General features: G+C 35.6%; 1 protein-coding gene across 14 annotated transcripts in view; it reads right to left on the minus strand.

Moving 5' to 3' along the window:
- LOC105466614 (teneurin transmembrane protein 3) overlaps positions 1-26,145 on the minus strand; it is a 2,765,046-nt gene that overhangs the window by 2,610,178 nt on the left and 128,723 nt on the right. The gene's annotated exons all lie outside the window — the stretch shown is intronic.

Below are 26,145 nucleotides of genomic sequence, written 5' to 3' on the forward strand. Positions count from 1 at the left end.
TGATCTCTCTGTGGGTTTTCCAATCAAATATATAGATATTTGTGAATATAAACTCCCACACAGGTACATACACACACCCCCATAGAGTAGCTGACTCTAATTTGTTTTAATAAGTGATAATATTAATCATTTAACAATCTGAGGTGAGACAGGACTGTGCAGCTGCCATATTCGATCCATATCACATGGTCTATGGATGAAGCCTTGCCTGCCTTCCTTGCCTATCTTGACAATGACATCTTAAACAAGGACAGGTAATTTGCCAAGAAGCTATCCAGTAACACATCGTTCATGTTCTATAAGAGAGAAAGTTTGTTAACTAACCCATGGTAAGCAGAAAACCTCCAAGGGCTTTGATTCAGGACTGACCAAGCAGCAGCCAGAATAAAAGAGGAGATAGAGAGAATCAAAGAAACTGAAAACCATGTGGGTTGATCCCTGAGAGATGGAGAGAGCACTGCTAGTTCCCAGTAGCACCTCATTCAGTTTCCAAGAGGCCTTTCCATTGTTCATATCCTGTGACATCCCATGATACTGCCTGTTGCCTGGTGTTTCCTTAAAGTTAAGCATTCTCTACTTGGGTTAGGTTTAGATATTTTTTTGTTTGTTTGTTTCATGAAACAAACGATGGTGGAATAAAGTAGGCAAAAATTTCAAGTCTTGCATAACATTTAGTAAACAGATTTCAGAAAAAATAGGAAGTTGCAACACTTCATTTAGAAAGTTACAAATCTTTTCTGACAGAGACCAGGAGGTACTGCAAACAGCAAGACAAAGGTAAATTATTAATCCTTTCTGGCATCACTCCTGTTAGTATACAGTGGATGTCTCACATCATTTCTCCTCCTAATAGCACCTTACATTTTTTTTTTGAGGGGGTGATCACTGCCCTGTGTGTAGTCTTGACATAAAAGCTGTTTCTGGAACCCCTTTCCACTACAGAAGGCATGGGGTCTAGAGCCTTCTTTTGCTGTGGCATGTGTGTGTGACCTCAACTAGGCCATGAATGAACTAAGGATATTTGCTCTAAGGTACATGGTGATTGTTGAGACAGTAGTGGCAATGACTGGGATATTTCAGCTTTCCAGAAAGTGTTATATACCCAGGCACCTGGGTTTCATCCTTGCATTCTACCTACCATTCCTAAATGTGCTCGTAAGTCCACCAATACCCTTTCATTCAATTACAGTTTTCTTAGGTGGGTCCAACTTCACTTCCTTTTGTTACCACACACATACACCAGCATTTATAATTTTACTGGATTCTTTGAACCTTTTCACTCTATTTTTTTCTAACAAGAATCTTTGGAGAGGTGTGTCAAATCAGTTTTAGAAATGGGCTTACTAATTTAAAAGATATCGTTATCTAAATTGCATCGTACAATATCCTACAAGGTGTGAGTATGACCTAGCCATAGTTTTCTTCCCTTTTTAATGGGTTTACTTGGGTTTGTTGCTATTGAATTGTTTGAGTTCCTTGTATATTCTAGATATCTGTCTTTTTTCAGATGAGTATTTTATAGATATCTTCTCTCATTCTGTAGGTTTTCCCTTCACTCAGTTACTGTTTCCTTTGATTTGAAGAAGCTTTTTAATTGAATACAGTCCCATTTATCTATTTTTGTCTTTATTGACTTGTGCTTTTGAAATTTTAACCATGAAATATTTGCCTAGACCAACGTCCTGAAACATTGAAACATTGCCCCTATGTTTTCTTCTAGTAGTTTCATAGCAAAACGTTTATGTCTTAACTCTACTTTCAAGGAATAATCTTTTGGAAACAAGTTGCTTAAGAGTTTCATTCTATACTACAAAAACAAAAACAAAACAAAACAAAACAAAAAAAAGGGACATCAGATGCTTTTAGGAAATCTGTGAATATCACATGGGGATGCAGACAAAGCCCATGTGACCACAGAGGCAGAAACTGGAGCGCCACAGCTGCAAGCCAAGAGCAACAAGGCTTGCTCTCTGCCATCAGAGTTAAGAAGAAACAAAGAATGATTCTCCTTTCGAGTTTCAGAGAGAGCACGGTCCTGCCAACACCTTGATTTTGAACTTCTAGGCTCGAGAACCACGAGATGAATTTCTGTTTTTTAAGCCACCAGTTTGGAATGCTTTGTTATGGCAAACCTAGGAAACTAAATTCATGCACATCTCCAAACTGAAATATTTTCTACATTCATTTTGTTCTTTCTTGTAATGTTTGTTCCCATCCCATCACTAGCAAAACATAGTCAGAAATGAGTCTCACTCTATCCCTTTAGAATAGCCTCTTCAACAAGTTAATTCACCATTCGAATAATCTTATTTTTAAGTCTTCAGGGCAAAGAAAAGAATGATTAAATACTTTTGTATTATTAACTAACTACTGTATGGATTTCATTCTATCTCCATGAGCATATTGGTTTCTCACTAATAGCATAATCGTTTTAGATTACTTAATAAATTCATCAGGCATTCTGTGCAAAGAGACAGTTAACCCTATTAGACAAACATTCCCGGAGAAAAAGGGGACTAGCTATGCACCGCAACTAAAATTTTAAGTCTCTTATCTCTGATATAAGATCCTAATCATTTTTTAAAATTGTGAACTTCTCACTGCTTAAGCATCTAGATACAAAGCCTATTCTATAAACACCAGACTCTATTTTCTGAAATATTTCCAGATTTATTAGTCTACCACCTCAGCCTACAAAAGGCTTATTCAAATACCAACTTCTGTTAATGACAGTCGAGTGTAAGAAAATAAATTGGTGTGATGTAGATGAGTTAATTCCTAACTTAAGAGACATTTATAAGTTGGTGGTGTTGAATCTGAGTCCACCTTCCAATAAAACAACACAGTAATCTTCCACTAAATACAGAAGAATCAAAGTAGTCAATTTAATTCAACTTTTATCAAGCACCTCCTAACAACTGCAAAGCGCTACTATAGACAGTGGCAGCATCGCACTGAATACCACTGTATAGTGTCCCTGCCCTTGAGAAGTTCACAGCCTAGATGTAAAGCCTGAAGAACATGAGTTCAGAACTGAATTGAGTCTCTACTCCGGGGTTCCTTGAGCCTGGACTGCAGCGTGAATAGGGCCGTTGAACAGCGTATCACTGTGACCCCAAAACAGGATCCAGTTCATTCAAGTCTGCCTCTCAGTGATCATGAGCAAGTTAAGTTACTGTAAGCTAGCTTCCTTATTTTTGCAAAAGTAAAATAATACCCTGCCTTGCAGGGTCTGTGCGACCCTGTCAGGGAAAATTTTGCGATATAGGCACACAGTAGCTAGGCAGTAAGTGACACCCAAGGGAGAAGAACAATCTCCAAACATAGTGAGTACGGAAAGTGTCAGCTAACGTAGAAGGATTTAGATGGTGTTTGAGAGCAAGCTCTAGGATGTGCTATAGAAACCACACATTGTAGGTATTGGTGATGGCTGTAAACCAAGCATAATTCATTTTGTTGAAGATCTAGGAAAGTCAGCTATTGACTGCCTCTTCACATAAAGATACAGTTAAAAAATGAAGCTCTTAAAAAATATTAGTATTATGCACTAATTTGGTTTATCTATTGTAGGGTTAACTCGATTACAGCATTTCCCAAAGTATATTTCACGGAAATTAAAATGTGTTACTTTAAAAAGAATTATCAAAGTCAAATTAAGTTTGGAAAGCACTAGGTTCAAACAAATTTAAATAGATTTTAGTGGCGCAAGCCTTCAGAGACTCTTAAAACCAGGGAGGAAAAATATTGTTTGCTAAGCATGTATGACCTAAGGAGCCTATTTCCTGGCAGGGAGCCACAGGTTTTCAGGGGGCATACCGCAATTCCTGCCAGTCTGTTCTTTCCTAGCACTTTCCACCGAGGCTGCACAGAACTCACTTTGGGAAATACTATTATATCCATATGAAACCTGATGGTTGCCTAGGAAACAAGGCAAATATATGACTAAGATAATTCTAATCAAATATTTTGCACTAAAATATTGCCCAAACCATCATGGTTTGATTTTACATGTCACACAGTTAATGTATTTTTACAATTAGTAATGCATTCTGATTTTCTTAATAATCATGATTTAAGTCATCCAGTGATTGCCTATGACTCACTTGTCTTTTGCTTGGCTCATGGCCAGCCATTAATCCGTAAGTTAAATAAAAATTCACTATTTACTATATGATTATTAAAGGATGTCACAAGTTTTGGTCTACATTCTGCATTTGAAATTATTTGAGTCTATCAACTGACATAACAACTAAATTATCAATTTATTCCATTTTATCAGGAACAACCTTTGCCAAAACTGTGATGGAGACAAGGCTTTGATTTGGGCACTTTTAGTAAAATCAGATTTCCAGCACTTCTCCAGTTCCCCAGCATACTAAACTTTAAATTCCAAGGAGGGATACAGCATGTCTTCCAAGTCACAATCACTCATATTAATGACAGCCAATCACTACTAGTGACATATTTTGTTGACATCAGTTTTCTACATTTAAGGGCTTTCAAATTCTTAAGAAAAAAAATATATAGCACCTCTGCTGAATTTGCTTGCATCATTTAGCGAATGTGTAAGGATTTGTGGAAACATTGAGTTTTTCTAGTATCTCTGATATCACATCATATAAAACAACAGATTTTCTTTCATAATTTGTCTAGCCCTGAACTAAATATAAATCAATTTTAGAAAATTTATCCTTAACTAATGTCATATATACACATATATGTAACGTTTAAAATATTCTGTTTATATGTCATATGATATAAATATTTAAATAACTGTATAATGCCATAATAATGTTAGTATTAACTTTATAGATATTAACTTTATAATTGTGATAATATAAATGTATGTAGGATGTTTCATTTCTTATCTCATAGTTTGGTATTTTGTTATGTCTTTTTTTGTTGGTGGGTTTGTCAAGCTGAGTATAGGAAGATTTGCTTCCCACACATAATAATCATGTGGTCATGTTAATTGTTGTATTAGTTTTAAATGACTTGGTTTTATTTTTTAGCTTATTTTTCTGACTAAGTCTGTAGACAGAACAGTAACTGGCACACTGTCAGTATGGCTTTTCTTTATTTATCTCTAGTTTGAAATTGTGTTTCTAAAAACTGAAGGTATCTTCACTATTACATGGGTTGCCATAATCTTTCCTCTTTAAACAAACCTAACGTCCAACAATGCTTGTTGCTTGCAAAGAGAAGGCATTTTTCAGTGTCTAAGTTTAAGAATGTTACTTATCACCTGTGGAGACACCAGGATACAGCGAAATGCAGAATTGAGCTGCTCTAAAGAGAAATATATTGCAGAGATAAGGACATACTAAAGAAACGCAAAATATCACAGTAGTTTTAACTTAGTTTGCATAGGTCTAATACAAAGATAGCTTTCTAGATGTATAGTTTTCCTTTAGAAGCAACATTTCAGGAAACTAGCTAAGGATTCAACTAAATACCAAGAAGTGGACATATGCAGATTGCTCCACTGTTCCTTATTCTTCCCACTAACTGAACAAACTGGTTTTACTCTGTTTACATTAATTTATTCACTGTCTGAATCAGGACTACTTAATTATATAAAAATTACAATAAAATATTATTAGCTATGGAATTTTAGTTGAATTGTTAGTTAAATTATTCAATCTATCTGTGTCATATTTTTCTCAAGTAGAGGCATTGAAAGTAATTACTTCCTTGGGCTATGTCATAATGACACTCAATACATGATAGCTACTACTTGTGGAAATGTTTCAAGACTTTTTTTTTCAGAAATCATGCTATAGTAAGTATATCTATATGAAAATGACCAGAGTGATCTAAGAATAATTGTATTGTCATTATTTAATACTAGAAAGAATCTATTTCAGACAGGGTACTGCCTGTGGTTGTATAATAAATTTAATTCCATTGAATTACTTTAAAATATGTTCTCCATTCTCAGCATAAATAAATATTATATAAATATTATTTCACTAAATAAGTAGATAAAAAAGTAAATTGCTCTTCCTAAAGCACAGCTTACTCTATATAACTTAAATGTGCATCTTAATTAAATCATAAAGTAAATATGTCTATTGGTGACACATGGTCATTAGCATACTTCTTATGTTTTCCAACAATCAGTATTTAATTTGTGGTTTGTCATGTCTCTGATAATGTATTTTAATAATTGATAACTAGTCTCTTTTATGCTGAGGAATCTTTCAAATAAATGAGTTCTCTGAATCCTTCCAATTAGATGTCATAATGCTAGATAACAAATATACTATATATCTGTGTATATATAGGTATTTATACCAATACACAAATATTTTGTAAATAGAAAGACATTTTCATATCAGTCCTAAGTAATGACATAGAAATGACAGTTGCATAAGAATATATGAAATATTGCTTATTGATTCCCTTAATTTGAATACACACTTAAAATTAAATTAAGAAGTTTGTATAAAAATGTCTAGTTGAAAGTACAGATTCACTTGATGCAATTAAATGAAATATATTCACAGTCTCATAAAAAACAATCATTGGTTTAACTTACCCCAAACTAAGGGCATGTTTTGTTAAAAATATTTAACTACGATTAGCAATATATGCCTGGATATCACCTTTCCATTGAGTTGGCTTGTAAAATCTTTCTTAAAATGACAAAAAAGGCAACTATGTTTTCTCTTCTTGTAGAGACTGTCAATATCCCACCTATGCTAACGAATTAAAATATAATTTTCAGTGCTAGCTTCTTAAAAGTAAGTTTTCCTCCAGCTATTTTAGTATTTCTGCAAGTATTAAACATGCATTTATTTTTGTGACTCAAAGCCATTCAGATGAACGTTTTAGCAAATCAAGTATGTGAGAATTTATAAAGTTCAATTCACAGTGAATACAAAATCTCAATAATAAATTCTATATATTCACAGAACAGAGCTACATTACATAACCTTAGAGCTTAAACTTTTTGCCAGATTGGATTCCTGGACTAATAAAATGGGTAATATAACTAACTAAATGTTGGCAGATATTTGTGTAATTTTGTAAAGAAACACATGCACATGTTGGTTGATGCACGTCAACATTAATTTATATATGTATGTATGCATATATTTATCTACCTATGGGTATGTTCATTATATTCTAATTTGACATTCTTGATTTTTTTTTCTCAGTAAATCCTTTGTTTTTTTCTTATCTTTTCTAAACTTAAATATGGTAATTTCAACTCAGAAACAAGCAATTATTTTTAAAGGTTAATGTACAAGAAAAATGGCAATAAGTATTTTATAAGAAGTAATTTAATGAAGCATTTTCAACTGTGACAACCGGGAGGTTACATTTGTATGACCACATGTGAACTGCCATTCAGTTTTCATACCCCTATGAGAAAAGTACAGATTATTTGGGATATTTGTCTGGTCAAGATCAAACTACAAATGACAGAAACCTGGGATTTTTGTAGGATACATAATGGTGTATCCATGTGTTCACACTGCTGCTTTGGTCACTGGCAAGGCTAGAGTACAATCTAGTTCTGGCTTTCTATTCCCAACTCTTTCACTTATTCTATATTTCTTCTTTTGATGCAGTGACATAGGTTTGAATACCAGAAAGTGATTTGCTTTCTCAACTTTTCTTTATAATGACAAAAGAAAGCTTTTCAAATGGTGATTTAGAGAATAGGTAATTGGCTTGACTGTGAACCTGAGTTCAGATGTCCTCAGACAAGAATAAAGACTGTTAGGTACAAAAGCCGACTGCCTTCTATTTGCTTCTTAGGCATTTGTTTCAGACACTGCTTTCTAATCGCACATTAGTTCCCTCAGTGCCATCACTTTGGGTGTCAATTGAGCTATGTTTACAGAAATAAAAATGCAAACTAAATATTATGAAAATTTAATTCAATTTGAAATATATGTGCTGCCAGGGCAACCATGCTAGTGCTGCTTTGGCTGTATTTAATCATAAAACCAAGTTTTCTATGTATTGAACTTCTTCGCAGAATATTGGGTGAACCCCTTTGTGCACAAGCATCAAATAATGCTTGATTAACAAATAACCGAATATAACAAAGAAATGTGCGAGGAAATGTCTTAGGCTATCTGTGAAACTGAAGACAGTAGATCATCATTCCAGGTAAGGTTAATGTCCGGAAAGGCAATCCACACGTGCAATAGCTCACAGAGGCATGATATTCTTCAACTCTACTCAACTCCATGAAGCTTCCTCTTCCCCTGTCTCACCTCCACCCATGTGCTGCCCTGAACCTACCAGCAGCACCCAGGACGACACTAATTCTGATATCTTAAACATTATTCAGTCATAAAACAGAATGAAATCCTGTTATCTGCAACTACATGGACAGAAATGGAACTATGTTAACTGAAATAAACCAGGCACCAAAAGATAAATGTCACATTTTCTAGCTCCTGTGTGGGAGCTAAAAATTTTTAAAAATTGAAATCATGAAGATGAAGTATAATAAGAGTTACCAGAGCCTGGAAAGTGTAGAGGGGTTGGGGGTTACAAAGTGGGAGAGATTAATTGGTACAAAAATTCAGTGAGACAGAATAAATAAAATCTAGTACATGGTAGCACAATAGGGTGAACATAATTAACAATAATGTGTTGTATATTTTTAAGTAACTGAAAGAGTATAACTGGAATATTCCTAACACAAAGAAATGATAAATGTTTAAGATGATGGATGTACCAATTACCCTGATTTGATCGTTACAGATTGTAGGCCCCTAGCAAACATCATATGTATCCCATAAATATATACAATGATCATGTACCCATAATAATTAATTTTTTTTAAAGTGACCTAGTTTGAAAAAGAAACCAACCTCATGTAATTGTACTTCAGTAGTTTTTTTTTTTTTTTTTTTTTTTTGAGACGGAATCTTGTCCATCTCACTGCACTCCAGGCTGGATCTCCTCTTACTCCAACATCTACCTCCTGGGTTCAAGCGATTTTCCTGCCTCAACCTTCCAAGTAGCTGGGATTACAAGCACCCTCCACCATGCCTGGCTAATTTTTGTATTTTCAGTAGAGATGGGGATTTACCATGTTGGCCAGGCTGGTCTTGAACTCCTGACCTCCAGTGATCCACCCACCTCAGCCTCCCAAAGTGCTAGGATTACAAGGTGTGAGCAACCACACCCTGCCAATTTTTTTCTTTAAACTGATCTAGCAATATCTTATTGTCTTTATTTTCCTCCAATTGCCTTCATTCAATTCCACGACATATACAACTTTCTGTTAGATTCAGATAGAACTTCACTTAGATTTAGATATGTATCTTCATTCATTTTGATAACAAACTAAAACTATGCATTCCCCTCTTTGCCCTCCACTATCCATCTAAGCACCTAAGTCGTAACTTGGGTTTCATTCCTGGCTCCTCTCTCCATCTCAATAATTTCTAAAAAAAGAAAAAAGAAAAAAAAAAAAAGCATCTTACTCCCTTATTTAAAGTAATCCCACGATATTCCATAGTCTTCAAGATAATCTCGAAACCGTTTAGCTTAGCTATACTGTGGTCTCCTCTCATTTCTCTCTTCACACTATGACCTCATTTGGGATTCTCACATGGGCTTCCCTCTCACTTTCACACACTTACATATGCTGCTTTTTATGCTTGTGGCCCGCTTCCTCCTCCCTCCTACCCTTTTCTCAGAAGTCATCCGCACCAGAAAGTCTGTGTAGACCTCCCCTGCCCCCTCCACACACCACACAAACCCACATATCTGTTTCCATAGCACCCACTACGAAAGGACTTGTCACAAGCTATTGCAATCATCTGCTTCATTCTACGACTTTTTTTTCCTGATTTAACACTTTTGAGAGAAGAGGCCACACATTCCCATGCATATCTCTGGCATCTAGTATACAGTATCTAACATAAAAAAAATTTCCAATAAAGGTCCATCCTCAAAGACTAAGTAGTACGTCTCAACCCAGATAGCCCCCCACCCCCCCAAAAAACACGTGTTTCATTGTGCCTCCCTCCAGGAGATGTTGTTTGTTAACCTTCCTGGCAGAGTCAAGTGTGTCCCTTCAGTAGCTCTAATTGGTAATTGGCGAAGCACGTCCCTTCAAATACTGATTTTCATACCATGAATAATACAAGCCTAGCCTAGGTAAGATCTTTTTTTTTTTTTAAACTGAAGTATTATTTTCATAGAACAGGATAGATTGTGGCTTTAAATGACTTTTTCCCAATATTCTATCTTTGTAATCTACAGAGAAGCAGTCATTTTTCAGACTCTGAGTTAGTATGCCTTTTTTTCCCCTTTATCTTATGTTGCTTTCTCATTCCCCATCTTGCAACTGTCTTGAGTTAGTCTCTATACTTGGTTCCCTGGATATCAATATTGAGGTATCTACCATTCACATTAAGGATATTATAGAAGAAAATTACTGCTATGGAAAAAATGTCCTGCAGTATCAGTGAATACATGAATAATATATAAAGTCAATATATAACAATTGCAGTCTATTCTCTTTTTAATGCAGTATTATTCTATTTTTTTTTCATTAACAGAAGTGCAGCTCTCAATATATAGAGATGATGGATTTATTTAATGTTTAAAAACTTAAGTAGGCCGAGGGCGGTGACTCACGCCCGTAATCCCAGCACTTTGGGAGGCCGAGGCGGGTAGACCATGAGGTCAGGAGACCAAGATCATCCTGGCTAACATGGCGAAATCCATTTCTACTAAAAATACAAAAAAGTAGCCGGGTTCCTGTAGTCCCGGCTACTCGGGAGGCTGAGGCACGAGAATGGTGGGAATCTGGGAGGCGAAGCTTGCAGTGAGCTGAGATCATGCCACTGCACTCCGGCCTGGGTGACAGAGCGAGACTCTGTCTCAAAACAAAAACAAAACAAAAACAAAAAAACCTTAAGTAATAACTTTGGGATATAAGCCATTATATTCCTTAACCACTATTTTTGTTAAGACTAGAATTTAACTCTTTTAGATCTTAGCATTTAAACTTTTTCTATTTCCTCATAAGAAATACTTAAACATCATTCTCATACTGTCTTACATAAAACTTTACAGTATTTTTTCCCTTAGGAAAATAATCCCTAGGTTGTTTGGCTTTATTTTGAACAAAACAGAATTATTATCCTAACATTATTTCAGTTCCTTTATTTTAAATATTTTTTTGAATTTATATTATAATACATAGTGAAAATAAACAATTTACTGACAATTATTATTTTGTAATATAGTTTTCTGATACTATACAAACTAATTATAGGTACTTGTGATTTGAGGGACAATGAAATGTCCCATTGCAGAAAGAATTCCCCTTGGTCCCAGAAGCCTTCCTTATTCTTGATGAGCTCTCTGTCGTCTATATTTCTATGCATTTATCTGGGGTAAATAATTATACTGTTTAAATGTTATAATTAGTTTGTGGTTATAGTAATATCTCTTTTAAGAAAACAAATCTCTGAAGAAAAGAGGAAAATGTAGGATTACAAGATGGAAAGAAGAAATATTCAAAGAAGAGAAGAAAACTTTGTCCTCAACGAACTTCATGGCCTAGAACTAAAGGCTGAGGTGCTAAAATGCTGAAAAACAAAGAAAGAAAAAAAATCTTATTAAAATGTTCTAACTTCCATCACTTACAAATTCTGATTAAGTTGCTCTATATGGAGTAATATTGTAAAAGCCTTGTTTTTATTGACACTTTACTTAGTCAAAGCATCTTTTCTTTAGCACTAACAATTTCTTTTCAGGATTAGGCTTATGGGTGAAAGCCCATTTGCATGAAAGCTAAGTTAAAAAAGATAAGCTATGAGGATAGCATTTGTAGGGTAGTGAATTTTATTTTCTCTTCAATATGTACAATACATTTAAGAATGTCTGTGTAATATGTGCTTTATTGAGCAAAGAAACAGCCAATGCATTAGTAGATGTACTTGCTTGAAATATTGATGTTGTTTAAAAATAGTTTTGTGACTGACAATCTATTGAATGAGAAACCACATTATGTTTTTATGCATGATTAAAAATCTCTTAACAAACTACTTAGCTCAGCGGAGTGGGAAGTGGGAATTTTCCAGAAAGAACAATGTGCATCCTACAATAGAAATTCCTGAAGGAGCTAATACAATGATAAATACAAGGACATAAATATTTGTATTTCATCTGTCTTTGCTTAACCTAGGATTTGGAGGGCAGAAGGAGCAGGACTGAGCATGGTGGCTCACTCCTGTAATCTGAGCACTTTGGGAGGCAAAGGTGGGAGGAATCCTTGAGATCAGGAGTGCAAGACCAGTCCTGCCAACATACCACAACCCTTGTCTCTACAAAAAAAAAAAAAAAGAGAAATTAGCCAGGTATGGTAGCATGTGCCTGTAGTTCCAGCTGCTCGGAAAGCTGAGGTGGGAGGATCCCTTGATACCCTGAGCCCAGGAGTCAGAGGCTGCAGTGAGCTATGATGGCACCACTGCACTCCAGTCTGGGTGACAGAGTAAAACCCCGTCTCCAACAAAACCCCAAAAACTTCAGTTAAAGAATAGCTATCACTGATAAAATTTTAGAAATGCCATTGGTAAGCCTAAAAAGTATATATAAACAATAATTATCTTAATTAAGTGGCATTGTTAACATCTTGCACTAATATATATTAAGATAATTCCCATAACAGGGTGAATCTATTCTGCAGGAGTGAAAAACACTGGAATAAAAGGCCTTTTTAAAGAGTTAACATTTCCAACCTCTACTACAGATAAAGAGCAACATTATAAAATAAAATATGCAAAGTAGTACTATTTGAAAGATGGACAAGACATTGACCTTCTACTTGTAATGATATTCATGTTGTTTTATGGTTGTCACTTAACCTAATAAGATGAACATTGAATAGATGGCATTATTTTCATTTTCTGATAAGAAGACTGAAATACAGAAAATAAATAATTATCTCATTGATATAACAATTCATTCAACAAATAGGCATTGAGTGCTTACCATTTTCCAGGCACTCGTCAAAGAGCTTGGTTCTTGACAATGAACACCACAGACCATCCACTACCCATTCAGAATTTATATAGAATATGTGCCCATAATTATCTAGGTGAATCAATGCAACAGTAGCTCTGATGTCCAGATTTCCTAGTCTATCATTTTGTGTACAGATCCTGTAACCACTTAGAAATAGGTTTTTAAAATATACCAACAGTAGTACCATTAATTGAAAAGTTATATTTAGCATATCCAATAATCTTAACAGAATATATAGTAAACAGTGTAGTTTTAAAATTATATTTTGGACTAGCTTATTTAATAGCTATATAATGAGTAAAATGTCTGTCTTTACAGTGAATGATTTATAATTTACCAAGGCTGCTAAAGAAATGGTTTATTTTAATAACACAAATCAGTTTATGTGTAACAAGGTAATCATTATCTGCATAACCCTCAGTAGCCTCACAACAAATATAGAATCAGTTCTCATGCAGATTTATCCTGGCTCAGAATCGTCCATGTATAAGTTATTCAACAAATATTTAATAGGCATCTATTACGGGACAGGGACTGTTGTAGTCACTTGAGATATATCAGTAAAAGAAAGAGACAAATGCCTCTGTCCTTGTGGAGTGACATTGCAGGAAAGGACAGAAACCATAGGCAATAATCATATTAAATAAGCAAATCATACAGTAAGAAGGTGGTGGATGCTATGGAGGAAAGCATTTAGAGCAGATGAAGGAAATCAGATATACAAAGCAGATGGGCAGGTTCCAGTTTCTAAAAGTTAGTAGGTGAAAGGCGTTATTACAAAGGTGACACTTGAACTAACACTGGAAAGAGATGAGGCTGTCAGTCTTGCAAATATTTTTTGAGTATGGTGTGAGGTAGGAATCCTATTTCTTTTCTGTTTTTTTTCATATTGCTAACCAGTTGCCTCTATATCATTTATTCTCTCTTGAACAACAATGTCAATTCAAGCATACACGAATTTTCCATATGAAAGTGTCAGTCTCTAAAATGAGATGTTAGGAGCATGTGCCCCATAGGGTTGTTGAGAAGCTTGAATGATTCCTATCACATAAAATGCTTAGCACAGTGTTTGATAGGTAGTAAGTAAACAGAAAACGTTCACCATGATTATGATGCTTGGTGTTTGTGCTATTAATATTTTATACAAGGAAAATATTTTTCTTTATTGATCCCATCTTCAGCTTCCTACCTAAACTCTCTAACCTTTTCTGTAATTTGTCTGCAAATTCGGTTGTATTTTCTACATATACAATTTTGTTATCTGAAAATAACATTCTATTTTCTTCCTTTCCAACTGTTATATATTGCATTTATTTTGTTTGCCTCAATTCTCTTGTTAAGACCTTCTGAACAAAGCTGAATAGTCACAGGAAAAGTATGCATCATTAAGTTTCATGTCCTTACATTTTAGTTATACTCCTTATAAAAAGCATCTATATAGTTGAACTTTTTTAAAAAAAAATGAATTCCGCAAATCTCTGTCTTTATGAAGACATTTAGTCAATTTCCAATTATTAGGTTTATCAATTTTTTTCTCTGCTGAATTGGAAATTATAACCTCAGTAGTTGTTTTATGGTTGGTTATCCCTTAGCTTTTACAAAGGAGAATTAATTTTAAAAGTCTAGAATTGGTTAACATCTTTCCATCTATCCTGAGAACTAGTGAGATGTCAGTACACTTTAAATATAAATATCCTTCATCTGATCTACATGACATTATATCTAGTACTTAAGCATAGAAAAGAATATAAATTGACATTGTTATTGTTTCATAAATATAACGTTTGCTAAAAATATATAACAACATCTTGGCTCATCATTTTTAGAAAGTGCCTTAGCAAAATTTGATTTCGATAGATAAAACACTCTTATTTTTTACTTAGAACAAGCCTTGTAACTTACTCATTAAAAAAAAAATTGCTCAGCACATAATTTAAGTATATAGTTTGAGGCTTTAAATATAATTAATACTTTAGTATATTATCTTTCTTTAACGAATTACTTAATTAGCCTTAACTCATTCATCTCTCAGATAAAGTTGCGATTTTTAACACTTAATCTTTCTTGAAACAAGCATTTATACTAAATGAAAAGATAGTAAACATCAATAGCAGTGAAAATTTATGTGCATATGTGTTTGTGCGTATATCGGAGATTATGTTCCCATGTGAATACATTTTATTTAATTTTGTAGCCGAGTATTTTAACTTTGAAATGCATTTTAAAACTTTTTTTCCTTTTTTTCCTCTCAAGTCTTAAGATATAACCTTGAAAGAGACTGTAGAAACATTTTTTCTTAGCCTTGAGATAAAGCCTTGAAATTACTTGGAAACTCTGCTTCCCTCTGTTTCCCAGCAGACAGTCCCTTGCACCATGCACACTTACCTAACTGCATGCTTCTTAAGAAATTCCAGGACCTAATTTTATAACAAGCCAGGCAAGGAGGCCCAGCTGCGGAATTCTCCCCAACGAGGAAATTGCCTCAGGACAGATAATCTACAGCACAGCCACAACCGAGATGGTCCAGCCAGCACCCCAAGTGGACGATGACTCAAGATAGCCCTTGGAACAAGATATTTCGACCTGCATCCTGCGTTTCTCCCGTAGGTTTCCACACCAAGTCTCTCCCTTTTAAACCCCTTCCCCCAAAACTAACATTTGAAACGGTCTTTTGGAGGCAAGAACCTGACCATTTCCCAACTGCTAGCATTTGAATGAAGTTGCTTTCCTTTCACTACACTTTGCTTCTTGTATTCTGGCCCTGGAGCAGTGAGCAGCTGGACTTGCATTCAGTTACAATTTTAAAAGATTGCTTTTGACAGCTTCTTTTCTACACACATATACACACAGTCCCTGGGATTTTAAAATAACTGTTACACTTGTCTTTTTTAACCTTTCTAATTGTATATAAGTATTTATATAATTATATATACAAATCTTAGATTCAGTGTGAAAGAATACATTCCTTCATCTGGAAATCCTTCCTGTATTACTTCTGTAATCTATGTGTTATGTGACGGCATATAATTTTTAATTCTGAAGTCCATGGCTTTTTCCTTCTAGAATACTCCATCTTTCTTACAGGTATACAGCTCATAATTTTTTGTTGTTGTTGTTGTTTTGTTTTTGAGACGGAGTCTCGCTCTGTCGCCCAGGCTGGAGTGCGGTGGCGCGATCTCGGCTCACTGCAAGCTCCGCCTCCCGGGTTCATGCCGTTCTCCTGCCTCAGCCTCCCGAGTAGCTGGGACTATAGGCGCCGCCACCACGCCCGGCTAATGTATATATTTTTAGTAGAGACGGATTTCACCGTGTTAGTCAGGATGGTCTCGATCTCCTGACCTCCTGATCCACTGGCCTCGGCCTCCCAAAGTGCTGCAATTACAGGCGTGAACCACCGCACCCGGCCTTATAGCTCATTATTTATTTCCAAACATACTGGCTTCTGAACAGTACTTTATAATAAATGTTTGTGAAGGATAAATAAATAGATAAATTAATATTTCAAAGTCATTAAAGTCTCCAAAATCAAGAATACAGTAACTACATGTGGTTTCTATTTATGAGTGCTTATTTCTAGGGTTAATAACTATTTTTTATGAAAAATTGATTACATATTGATTTATTTATTTATTTTGTAAGTATATAAATTGATATAATGCCCTAAGATCCAAGAATCAGTGACTCAGTATATTGCAAACAGCACTATATACACATTTAAAGAATTTAGGATTATTCTATTTAACTTGATTTAATAACTGAGTTTTTAGTATTAAATGCCTTACATGATTCTTAGCATTTGCATGCCATTCTTTCTAAAAGTTAAATTTACTTGCCTCCCATCTGCAAGTGTAGGATAGTTCTAGCCTCCAGAAAAAAAACTAACATTGGAGCAGAAGAAATTTAAGGAGCACTTTACCAATATTAGGCAACATCCTGACTACTAATGACTCCAACTTGTGCTCCTCCTGGTTACCCATTTTGCTGCTGACATTTTGTTCCCACCTTGTATTCTGTTTTAATAACCATAACCTTATCTAAGAATTGGGTTTTAAATTATTCATTGCTGTTGATAAACTCAACTCCTCTACTCAATCTGTAGAAGACTGTCCCTGTCCCTGAACTAGGCCTATGACTGTGACACTCTCCTTAAGATGTTTAACAGAATCTGTTCCTCCTGAAACTCAGTGGGGTCTGGAGTCAGACACACCTGATATAGAATTCTAATTTAGTTTCTTTCAAAGTAATTTCTAATTTACTTTCTTTCGTTAATGCAGATCCATTTATTAAATTACTGGAACTCCAGTTTTCTATAAAAGAAAGCACTGTAAAAGATTGTTCCTACAATTACTATTAATTATAACAATAGTAGTACTGCTTATAACATGGTAGGACCTATTTTAAGCATTTTATATGTTGATAATTGCATTCTTATGACAACATTTTGAAGTAAATATTCTTAGGAATTTTTCAATCACCAAATGAGATAACCTATGTAACTTTGCTGGAATATAGTAAACATTCAACAGTTTAATAAATGTTATTCCCTCTTACTTAAACAAATGAACTATATTTGATAAGTGTGTAAGTCTCTACATTATCAGATTTTGAATAAAAAATAAATAAAACAACTACTTTAAAAAAAAGTATTTTCCCTCATATTTTTTTCATTTTAATCTCTAAATTTCCACCAGCATTTTTCTGACACACGTGCTAATATTTCCTCATTAACAACAAAACACAAAAACTACATAAAACAACTTTTCTTATGCTTGTTATCTTCTGTAACTCCCATCCTCGCTTAATTCCCTTCTCTTTGACAGTAAATAATTTGTATTTTATTCCAGCTGCTGTTCTTCCATCAATTAGCTCAAGCCTTGAGTCATGACATTTCCCAAAGAGTCTACGAGAATTTCTCTCTGAAGTCATGGAAGAAACTTTAAAAGCAGTGGATTTTTCTTTTTTCTTTTTTAAGACGGAGTCTGGCTCTGTCGCCCAGGCTGGAGTACAGTGGCGTGATCTTGGCTCACTGCAAGCTCCGCCTCCCGGGTTCACGCCATTCTCCTGCCTCAACCTCCCCCCCGAGTAGCTGGAACCACAGGCGTCTGCCAAAACGCCCGGCTAATTTTTTGTATTTTTGGTAGAGATGGGGTTTCACCGTGTTAGCCAGGATGGTCTCGATCTCCTGACCTCGTGATCCACCCACCTCGGCCTCCCAGAGTGCTGGGATTACAGGAGTGAGCCACCGCGCGCGACCCATTTCATTTTTCTTACTGCAAGTGTAGGATAGTCGAAGTCTCCAAATAGCGACCCTGCGGTTCTTCACTGCATGGGCTTGTGTGAGGCTACTCACTTTCCACCTTGTCTTGCTTCTCTGGCCACACTTTTCCTTGGTTTTATTACCACTTTCTCAGTGAAGCTATTCTCAAGGTATCTTCACATTTTCTCCCTTTTTTTTTTTTTCCTCCTGCACTCTTTCTCAGATTTGTAACCATAATCTCTGTAATTTCTGAAACGCTGTCTTCATTTGTATCTCTCATGAGACTTTTTTCCGTGTTTTTAAATAAATATTTCCCCACTCCTTTGGTTGACCTTTATTTATTTATTTATTTATTTATTTATTTATTTATTTATTTTGAGATGGAGTCTTGCTCAGTTGCCAGGCTAGAGTGCAGTGGTGAGATCTCGCTTCACTGCAACCTCTGCCTCCCGTGTTCAAGCAAACCTCCTGCCTCAGACTCCTAACTGGGATTACAGGCACCTGACACCACACCTGGCTAATTTTCGTAGTTTTAGTAGAGACGGGGTTTTACCAGTTGGACAGGATGGTCTTGATCTCCTAGCCTTGTGAGCTGGCCACCTCGGCCTCCCAGTGTGCTGGGATTACAGACATGAGCCACCTCGCCCGGCCTGGTTGACTCTTAGGAACCACTGCTTTCTGATTCCAACTAGATTATTCAGCAGTCTCCAAAATCTCTGAACCTTTGGTTGCTTGTAGTGTCTTTCTCCCATCTCTGGTCATACAAGTAAGCCCACCTTTGGGGCACATAATTTGTGCTTCACTCGGTATACATTCCCATCATTTGACCAGTCTCTTCAGATTCACTGTCATGAAAGTTAAAAGATCAAACTTCATCTTTCCAGAGTCTCTTATAGGAAGGGGTGAGCATATGACACATTTCTGAAAAATGACAAAAACCTGGAAATGTGCCGGGCTTAGGAGGGCAAATTCGCTCTACTAATTCCGGTGTCAAACTTCCCATTTCCTTTTTCTTCTCTGCTGTCTAAATAATGTTGTAATGGCTGGAGCTTCAACATCCATCTGACAGCATGAAGAACAGAGAAAGGAAATTTAGCCCTAGCATCCTCAAGGTGGTGAACCAAAGCCAGGCACCATCTGGCTGTGAGCACTTTTTATATGAGAAAAAATTTCAGCAAATCCCCCTACGTTTAGCTGAAATTTGTCACATGCAGATCAACGCAGTCTCTAACGAGCGTACTACCCTTTAGTATCCAGCTTAAATTCTGATCATTTCCCTCCAGCCCAAAGTCATAGTTCCCTCTTTTCTTCTTTCCATGTAGGAAAAGATAGGCTGGCTTTGTCAACAGGGACCAGAATTAGGATTCTGCCACTTAGGTCCTAACCAGATAATGCAATTTATTCTCTGTTCTTCTGTACGTGCTTTTAGAATGAACAAGAAACACCTGGAAGGTCTAATGTTAGGGGATGAAGGAGGAAATGGAAAACGGCATGACATTTAAAGGAATCTTCCTAAGAAAGCTATGGAGTGAGCCATATAGACCCGCTGTTCTTAGGTAACTCTGCCAGATCCAAGCTGTTTAAGGGTAGGCAGCATTTCAGATGTAAAGTAGGAGTAACAACACAATTTTCTAATAATATATTTATATTAAATTACTAATATTAATTGACAGTTGATTGTATGTCTAACACTGTCCAAATTAAAGATATAGCGCCAGGCGTGGTGGCTCACACCGGTAATCAACACTTTGGGAGGCTGAGGCAGGCGGATCTCTTGAGGTCAGGAGTTCAAGACCAGACTAGTCAACACAGTGAAATCCCATCTCTGCTAAAAATACAAAAGTAGCCAGGCATGATGGTGGGCACCTGTAATCCCAGCTATTAGGAAGGCTGAGGAAGGAGAATCCCTTGAACCTGGGAGGCAAAGGTTACAGTGACCCGTGATCGTGCCACTGCACTCCAGTCTGGGTAACAAGAGTGAAAATCCATCCAATTAAAAAAATTAATTAAAAAATTTTAAAAATATACAGCTTAATTCTCATAACAATTTCATGCATTAGGAGCTACTATCTTATTGTTAAGGAAAAAAAACGAGGAATTAAGATATGTAATTTGTCCAAGGACACAAAGAGTGCTCAGTCATAAAATATGATCTCCGCCACTCATTTCATATGATAAAACTTATTAGGTAAATGTAAAGTATTGTGAAAGCATCATGTTTCTTGTGGTATTTTCTGCCTCCTAACTCTAAATCGCCATCCTTGTCAATCAGGCTCCATGTACCTTATCTTCTTTGTTTAACAATTTATCTCTTTGAAGGCCAATGACTTCATATTACCCTATCTTTGCATCTCCCAGGGCCTTGCACAAAAACATTCAGTAAATTTTCCTGACTAAAAAAAAGTTATGCTAAAAATTCAGAAAATTGTAACCTAAAAATGATAAATTTTGAAATCTTGACCATGATTTCTCATATTTTTTCATTAGCATATACATATATTCATTAATAGATTTAAAATTTTCTTAAAGATTATGGTCACCAGCAAATCCATATTTAAAAGATATTTGTTCATGTCAAATCAATTGAACTATTTTCTATATTTTCTCAATGTTTCCTCTTGCTCGAAAGTATTTTTCTGGTGGTGCTATACGGTATGAGTGTATCATTTGACCCTTCAGAGTACAATAGCAACATTCTAATAGAAAATAAATGTAATAGAATTAAATGAATTTATTATATAGATAAGTCACAGTGATGTGGGGATGACATAAATTGATTTTTTAAGAATTTTTCTGGTTAATATTTAAAATTCCTATGTGTTTTATTAAAGCTACTAAGTTTAATATATGCAATGCAATATGGAGTAAAATGATTTTAGCCTTAAAGAGTGCTTTTTTGGCTGGGCGTGGTGGCTCATGCCTATAATCCCAGCACTTTGGGAGGTCAAGGTGGGTGAATCACCTGAGGTCGGGAGTTCAAGACCAGCCTGACCAACATGGAGAAACCCCATCTCTATTAAAAATACAAAATAAGCCAGGTGTGGTGGTGCATGCTTGTAATCCCAGCTACTTGGGAGGCTGAGGCAGGAGAATCACTTGAACCCGGGAGGTGGAGGTTGCGGTGAGCCGATATCATGCCATTGCACTCCAGCCTGGGTAACAAGAGTGAAATTCTATCTCAAAAAAAAAAAAAAAAATGCTTTTTACGTATGAGTATACGCTTTTGTTTAAAGATTATGTAAAATCTTTTGTATGATGGTAACATCTTCAAATTTGTCTGAAGAGTGGCTTTCTTGGACTTTAGCCTGAATCTATAAATATTTGGTATATATAAAATAATTTAAGTAAGCATATGTTTACTCAAACAGACATAACCTTATTTCTGCACTCAGAATTTGATAATCTGCTTAATTTTAATATGTCTGTAATATTTCCTAATTTTGGTCACACGCTTGAACTTTGACTTGTGGCCACTTGGATCTCCAGTTTTTCTCTGTTTAGAGTCCTTCAGAAATTCAGAATTTAAAAACTTCTTCATAATTGTGAACTAGTTGAAACCTATCAGCTTGCACTGTAGACATTTTTCAAATCTCAATTATATCAACAAAAAAAGAGGGAGTTCTTCTACTACATTCTAGAGAAATCTTATATAAAAACACTCTCTTTCCCCCCTTTGTAATATATTCTCCTATAGTACATAGTTATGACCGTTAGTTTTGTTTTTTAATTCTTATCAAACCAAGATAAATATTTTTGTGTCTGAATGGTTCGGTAAGTACTTCACCTGATTATAGTTCTGCTCAATAAGGACTCAGAGATTTATAGTATAAGATAATTCAGCTCCAATAAGTGCCCACATTTTTTCCTGAGGCACAGGAAGGGAATTCAGTTCAATGCTTAAATGCTTTCATAAAGGATTAGATGGTATTAAACAAACAAACAAAAAAAATTAAGAAAGTAAACAGAAGATACATTTGCCATGTAGACAGCATATACATGAAATATATGTGATAGGATATTAAAAGATACGTCCGCTGTCATTTCAATTTGAACTGAGGTACAGAAATGGGAACAATCGGTGATAAATATCTTGATAATTTATTCAGGAATTGCTAAGGGATTGGCCCAAAGCTGGTTCTTCAAATTTTACCCCATCATCTACCTAAAGCTTATTTACAAATAGAGAAACATGTATAGTGAGTATTTATTGGAAAGAATTGTCAGAATGTTAAATATTTCTCCCTTACACCTCGAACTTCTTCAAATCAATTCAATCAACCACCTAGAGATCTTCATGTAGCGAGTTTGGTGTATGTGACTCAGACATGGACACTTTTAAAAGTAAAGCTGAGGAGAAAGAAAAAAAATGGCAGGAAGTTAGAGAGGAAGCAAGAAGCACCTTATTAGTGGAACAAGGGCAAGGAACAAGTATGTTAGCTCTTTCCAGGGTCCAAGAGGACCCTGGTAAACAAAAAGGTATGAATTATCTTGAAGATTACACCGATGAGATGAGTGTATAGACTCCATCGGGAGTCTTTTTGTGGTGTAACACCAGAAGCAGGAAGTGAGAAGAGAATACAGAAGGTATATTGACCTTTTCACAAAATGTTGCAGTGAGAGCTTCCCATGTGGGGAGTTTCAGAACAACCTACAGAATAGTACATTGGGAGATAGACATATTTGGGCATCAATCCCAGCTAAGGCATCAATGCCAGATGTCAAACACACTAGTCACTTTTGACTTGGCTTTTATTTTTCGGGAAACTCCTCTCTGAATTTGAGTACAGGAGAAATATTAAAGGACAATTATTGTTAAAGAGTTGGAAAGAAAAGACAAAAGAAAGTGATCATGTGCCCCTTCTCTATGTAGGTTTCTGAACCTGAATCATGATAAAGTTAGAGTAGGGAGAGAAGCATTGAACTGAATGAAAAACTCACATTTTCCTTAAATAACAATGAATGTTTTAATACCCCAAAATTAGACCTTAATGTCTAAAATAAGCAGACATGCCACAAGATCTGTCACAAATATTGTCCAAGCAGAAAAGGGAGATCTACTATTTTATGTTTAAAGACAGTGGCATGAGGAAAAACTAAGTTTCATGATTTTACTTGTAGCAACTCCACTCATTCAATAAACATACACACGAAAATATGGCACAACATAAAATTAAAATACCCTAAATAATAGTCGTTTCCTTGTCTTATCAATTAAATGTCTGCTGGAGCCATCTGGATGGTACAGATTTGCTAGTAATCTTGAGTTAGTTTATTTACACTCTGAGGGATAAGGCTATGTTCAGTCAGATGGTGTGAAATTTCTACAGCTGGTGCAACTCTCTATGCACACTCATGCCTGTAAAGATGTTTCATCTGAGAACATCTCAGGGAATGGCTATCAGCCACTGTGTAGATTCCCTACCAAAAGAACTCTGTGACTAGTACACAAGGAGATCCCTAACACTGCACTTTCAGCTGTGCCCAACAGATTCCATTGCTATTTTCTTCTGTTTTCTCTCCTGAGTAATCTCTATTAAATATTCTCCAAGAAAACTGTTCTAAGCCAATTAAAGATGGTCAAGGAATCAAATTGCATATTCCTGGATATAATGAATAGTCTTCTAGTATTTTTGATGAAACACTGTTATGGTCTTATGTGAAATTTATCAATAACTAAATCACAACAGTTGTCTGTAATAGCCTTAAGAATACTCGTGTCCAATAATCACAGTGTATAACAACCATTTAGCATAGTATTACATTCGTGAAGTTGAGTAAATGTCCTACGAAAAATACAAATTGGGTTGAGGAAGCACTTATAAATAATATCCAGTTCATTTTTGTTTTGACCCATGATATGATTTGGCTGTGTTCCCACCCAAGTATCATCTAGAATTGTAGTTCCCATAACCCCCATGTATGGTGGGAGGGACACAATGGGAGGTAATTCAATCATGGGGGTGATTTCTCCCATGTTATTCTTGTGATAGTGAGTAAGTACTCAGGAGATCTGATGGTTTTATAAGGGACTTCCCCCTTCATTTGGCTCTCAATCTTTACCTTCCTGGCGCAATGTGAAGAAGAACATGTTCATCTCCACTTCTGCCATGATTATAAGTTTCCTAAGGCTTTCCCAGACATGCAGAACTGTGAGTCAATTAAACTTCTTTCCTTCATAAATTACCCAATCTTGGGGACATCTTTATTAGTAGTGTGAGAATGGACTAGTACAATGCACATAAATCAATTGTGTTTTACTTCAGTGAGATTCATATTCAACATTTTCCAAAGAAAACAAAAATGAATTTTCTCAAGGGCTTAAAAAATTTACTATTTTAAACCACTGAAATATATCACACCTATCATCTACTCGTATGTTTGTAAATACTTGACATCTTTCAGAAAAAGAAAATGAATGGTGGTAATAAAATTCTGGTGTTATAAGGAAAATTCAACAGTGGCAAGGAAATTAGTCTCTAAGAATAAATTCAGGACAACCTTTTTCATGGTGTCCTTTCACTCAAAGTCTGTACCTGTGTGGAAACCTGTTGTTTCATCTATTTCTAGGCTACACATCCCTCTTATAGGTGATGTACAGGAATATGTAAGAAGTGTAGCACTGTTTCAAGGACCACCTGGAAACGGGTCAAGTCTTTACTAAAAATGTAGGATGTCACTACTTTGGTTTAAAAAAATTTCTTCTATCCATAAACTGGGGAAAAACTTGAAAAATGAAAACTATGAAACCTCGTCATTTGAGCATTTTCACCTCTGCACTAGACAATGATTAAGCTAAAGCAAAAGTGCATAAACATCTGAAATGTATTATTTCATCTTACAGACAGAGGTTTGAGTGAACTTAAAAGGAAACAGAATCACAAGGCTGTTTGTTTCTGAAGATGTGTCTAAATTGGTTTTAATTATAATATAAGAAAATAGCTAAAATTTATCAAATGTTCGCTGTGATGGTTAATACTGAGTGTCAACTTGATTGGATTGAGGGATACAAAATATTAATCCTGGGTGTGTCTGCATGGGTGTTGCCCAAAAGAGATTAACATTTGAGTCAGTGGGCTGGGGAAGGCAGATCCACCGTTAATCTGATGGGCACAATCTAATCAGCTTCCAGTGAATATAAAGAAAGCAGAAAGACGTGAAAAGGTGAGATGGGTCTAGCCTCCCCGCCTACATCATCCTCCTGTGCTGGATGCTTCCTAATACACTATGTGCCACGGATAGTTCTCAACATTTATAAAGCAGGTTTAAGTGGTCATGAAATTGACTGACTTTAGGTTTTCCTCTGCCTTCCTTTCTGAAATATTTACTTGATATATGGTATAATTTCCAAGACAATACTGCCAACGTTCTTAATTATATTAGGAGAAAGATATGCATAAAAATACCTAGATCTTAAGGCATATTCTAGTAAACATCTATTAAGCGACAGTAAATGTAAAACAGAGAAGAAAAAAGTCATGTCTAAATGCATTAAAGGAGCTACATACAGACACTTGTAACTAGATCTAAAGAGGTGAATAGGATGTGGATTGAAACCCATGTGTACAAAATGTTTTTAGACAAAGAAGATCTGATGTAAAACTGACTGAAGACAAGAAAATGCCATGCAAACACAAGCAAAGGTGATTTTCTATGTGACTACACAAGGAAATCACTATGGGTTTTTTTTGGGAAATATTGAGAGTTAAGGTGGGAAAAGTACTTTGGAGTCAGGGCTTGGTGGGCCTTAATGTCACAGCGTGAGGGTTGGACATTAGGTTGCTTTATTTAGGGCTACTGGAGGTAACTGAGATGTTCTTAGGAAAGGTGAGTATAGCAGTGACATACAGAATGTATTGTGTTAAAGATTGTCT

Source organism: Macaca nemestrina, chromosome 3 (assembly GCF_043159975.1).
Source record: "Macaca nemestrina isolate mMacNem1 chromosome 3, mMacNem.hap1, whole genome shotgun sequence".
NCBI lineage: Eukaryota > Metazoa > Chordata > Mammalia > Primates > Cercopithecidae > Macaca > Macaca nemestrina.